This window comes from Cynara cardunculus (assembly GCF_001531365.2).
Source record: "Cynara cardunculus var. scolymus isolate 2C chromosome LG 1, CcrdV1, whole genome shotgun sequence".
Classification (NCBI taxonomy): Eukaryota; Viridiplantae; Streptophyta; class Magnoliopsida; order Asterales; family Asteraceae; genus Cynara; species Cynara cardunculus.
This window is the reverse complement of record NC_037528.1, coordinates 9,865,282-9,869,952: the sequence shown is the minus strand read 5'-3', so window position 1 is coordinate 9,869,952 and position 4,671 is coordinate 9,865,282.

The window sequence follows — 4,671 nt, the reverse complement described above, 5'->3', positions numbered from 1 at the left end:
ATTTGATATTAACATTGATATATATATATATATATATATATATTTTAAATTTTGTGATATCTTCAAATTTATATTTTATTTAAAAATAAAATCATTATTGTTTTCTTAAAAACACATAAAATCGTATTATAACATCGACAAAAACAAATAATAAAATAAAATATTAAAATCGAGATATGTCTCGCTGCATTGCGCGGATACTATTATAGTTATGTTTAACCATAATAATTGGTTGTGTAATTAGTTTCAGTAAGTTAGATCGTTTGTTGGCATCTATTAATTTAACCTTCTAATTATTATTAAGTCAAGTCAACACGTACTTAATTTAATATTTAGTTTCAAAACTTTTAAATTATATATTAAATTTTTAACTAATTAAAAAAAATGAACAAAAATACATTTTTTTATTAACCTGGATATCCAACCCGCTACGCGAGCCGACTAATCCCAAGGTGACCACCTGCTTTGCAGATAGCCCAGAGTCACCGCATTTGAACCTCCGTGGACAGAAGAAGATTTTTATTCGTACTTGGATTTGAACCTGAGACCTCCTGGTACTTTTGACCTTTAGAACCAAACTCAAACCAATCAGGCACCACCCTTATGGTTCAAGATTAGTTAACACCAGTGTTAAAAAAATCAGATCTTCTTACTTTCTAATCCTAAGTTGTACAGGTTAAACGAACTCAGTAATTATCGACATAAATCAGATTTGGTGAATATTTTTTATAATAGAAAGTTATATATAAGATACATGTGCAAATAGAACCAAAACAATGCAGCTGTGATGAGTTGTGAATCTCAATTAATATAAGAGGATATCATGTGTTTTTAATGTTTTGAAGTTGTAGTACATGTTATGTATAGAGTTTTGAATGGATCTACCATTTTTTTTAGAAAAAGATTAATTCAAAATTAATTTAATTTTTTGGGTAAACAAGAATTTTGGTCCTCAGGGTTTGATGAAATATCTGAAAGTTATATCTGGTTTTTAATAAGTCTAGAATTCATCATTGTTGTTTGTATTTTACTTTGAAAACGGTTCTAGCTTGACACTGGTTCTATTAGTTAGAGTGTTGTTAGTTGAGAGAAATTTCGATCATTTTGTTGCTTTTTTATATTAAAAACCATCCCACCCTTCTTGGTAACTGACAACCCCTACGACAAAACCCTAATCTCATGGTTTGAGCTTGACTCCAAAGGTTAAAAGTACTAGAAGGTCTCAGGTTCAAATCCAAGGAAGAATAAAAATCCCCTTGCGGCCACGCAGGTTCAGATGCGGTGACTCCGGGCTATTTGCAAAGCAGGTGGTCGCTCTGGAATTAGTCGGCTCGCATAGCGGGTTGGATATCCAGGTTAATCAAAAATTAAAAAAAAACCCCTAATCCCAGGTGACTACTTATTGAATACACCCATTAACACAGGCACGACGCCATCTATCAGTTAAACTCAATTATTGAATGATATGTGGATGATTATATGAATTATTCCGGTACAGTTTCAAAAATTCTAAAATGGTTAGTTGCTAACCCTAAAATATCAATATCCCTTTCGGTTATTGGTGCATTAAAGGACCATTTCGTGTTCATATCGATGCTTATCAAGTTCTAGGGTCATGATTGCAATTTTTAGTGTTGGGATTCGACTGTCGTATCATCCATCAATCGATACATCTTTTTCAAACTTTTATGATATTTTTAAATAGATATTTTATTTGAAAATAAAAACATTATCGTTTCTCAAAACCATATAAAATTGTATCGTAAATCGAAAGAGACAATGAATAAAACTATACATTAAAATCAAAATATATCTCGTTACATTGTATGAGTATCTTTTTATACTAAACCATTTGTATTTGTTAAGTTCCATATGAATCCAATCATATTTTAAAACATTTTCTAACAAACATTTGGAAGTTAATGTTATCACAATAATATATATTATATAAAAATGACTTATATTTAAATTTTTTGTCAAACAATAATAACCTAAGTGATTAATTATATGATGATAAATTTTTCCATAGGATGACTCATTAGGCATGGGAATGGGGCGGAGATGGGGTGGGGACCTTAATCTCTGTCCCCGTCTCCGACTACTTATCTTTATTTCCGTTCTCGTCCCCATCCCCGCAGGGGAATATAATCACATCCCCATCTCCAACGGGGAACGGAGATTTTTTTCTTCCGTTTATATAAGTTATTTTAAATCAAATATGTGAGAGACCATATATGTTTAAATCTCAAAAAATTTCAATGAACCTAAAACCAAAATGAATTTAATTTAATACAAAAAAAACCACAACATCATATAAGAACTAATAACTTAAAACCAAAAAAGTTCAATTAAATAAAAAAAAACTTAAAGTCACATGTACCAAAAGATATTGAGTAATATAAAATCATATCGAGTAATATACAAAACTTATCGAGTAATTGTATTTTGATTTGACATTCAAAATATTACATATTAACATAAAAAAAACAACTTAGATTATGAACATAGTTAGGAAATAAGAAACTATAAGCTACCGATGTAGTTGAAATAAATAATATACATACATATATATATATATATGTATAAATATATATATATATATATATATAATTTATTAATTAATATATATAACGGGTACGGGGTGGGGCGGGGAGTACCATACCCGTCCCCGTCCCCATCCCTGGTTTGAGACAAACGGAAATCCCCGTCTCCATTCCCGATTTAGCGAGGAATCCCCATCCCCAACCAGGGCGAGTGTACCAGGTTCCCCGACGGATCGGGACTCATTCCCATACCTATGACTCATTATTTCTCTTGCATAGAAAATATTATAAATATATTTAACTATGTCTACTAAATATTTATGAAATATAATTTATTATTATAATATAAATTAAATATGAAAGTTTTTTCATTATATTCCAAAAAATATAAATATTATTGAAATACGGTGATTCTGGGCAACCCTTAAAGCAGGTGTTGTCTTAAGATTAGTCGACTTGTATAACTGATTGAATATCTAGGTTAATAAAAAAGATGTTTTTTTTACATTAAAAAATAAAATATTATTATATTTTTGAGATAATCGAAATAAAAGTTAGTTAAAGGTATAGTAAACTACAAATTTGATGCATGTGGTTAAATGATTATAACACTGTTAGTCTTTACAGTTTTGAAATTATTTAAATAAATAAAAAAAATCACGTTCATAGTGGATACAACATCATTTTCTAATCATAAAGGTGGTGTCTGATTGTTTTGAGTTTGGGTTCTAAAGGTCTGGAGGTCTCAGGTTCGAATTTAAGAAGAAATAAAAATCTTCTTGTTGACACAGAGGTTCAATGAGGAGACTCTGGACTACCTGCGAAACGAATGATCATCCTGAAATTAGTCGACTCGTATAACGGATTGGTTATTCAGGTTAATAAAAAAAAAAGCATCATTGTCAAGTCATCATCAGCCAACAACTCTACCCATCATTTTATAATTCAAAACAAATGTGACATTTCAATATATTTTAAAACACAATACCAAATCCCATTATTGTTTTATTCAACTATCTTGAAATAATAAGAACATGAAATTAAAGAAAGACTTCTTTCAACCTATCTGACTATCTATCTATCTATCTATCTATCTATCTATCTATCTATTTATATATATATATATATATATATACCCATCTTTTTAATTCTGTAATAAAGAAATTAAATAATTAAAGATTTTAACCGTTCTACGAGAGTTCGATCAAGATTCCCATATGATCTCGGGCTATGAGTGAAGGTTGGTGCTCCAGCGGGTACTCGTGATGCTGCCGGTGTGTGTTCTTGGTAGTATGAGTAGTGAAGTACACGTACGTGGTTCGGCAAGCTTGGATGTAAAACACACACGCACAGACATACTCGACGGTGTCGCACTGTGGGCTTGTTTAGTTAACAACAAGAAGGTAGGGGGAGGGGATGGCTAGCGATGCATATATTTCGTTGTGCATGGCTTTGCGAATTTATAGGGATTCATGCATGGGCATGATCGATTATGTATATGTGTGTCGATAATCGAATGAGAACCACAAAAATGTTATAACTGGTAAGAACCGACATAAAAAATATAGTTTTATATGATTTTTTTCATAAAAAATTATGATTAAAAATATTGATTCACGTATGTTTGTGTTCACCTTATGAAAAAATTACATGTCAAGTTTTTTTTTGTTTCACTTGGTGAAACAAAAAATTTACATAAAAACATTAATGTGATGAAACAAATACATGTAAAACTATCTGATTATGAAACACATATATGAGAAACAATATCTTAAATCCTAGCACTTGATGAAAAAAGATCATGTAAAAATTATTTTAAAATCAATTCTCACGAATTTGTAATATTTTTGTGGTTCTCATTTGATTTCCCCCCATATATATATATATATATATATATATATATATATATATATATATATAGGGGCCTATTCAAGGGAGAACTGAGTTGTTTATGGTAACTGTTAAAACCAATATTAACCACAAATCAATAGATAAATTAGGAAATTTATAAATTTGGTAATTTTAAATTAAAATCTTAATGCAAGGATATTTTTGGTATTTTAAAACTCTCCTCTCTCCGGCCTCCGGCCACCGTCCTCCGGTGATACCACTATGATACCACTGTGAT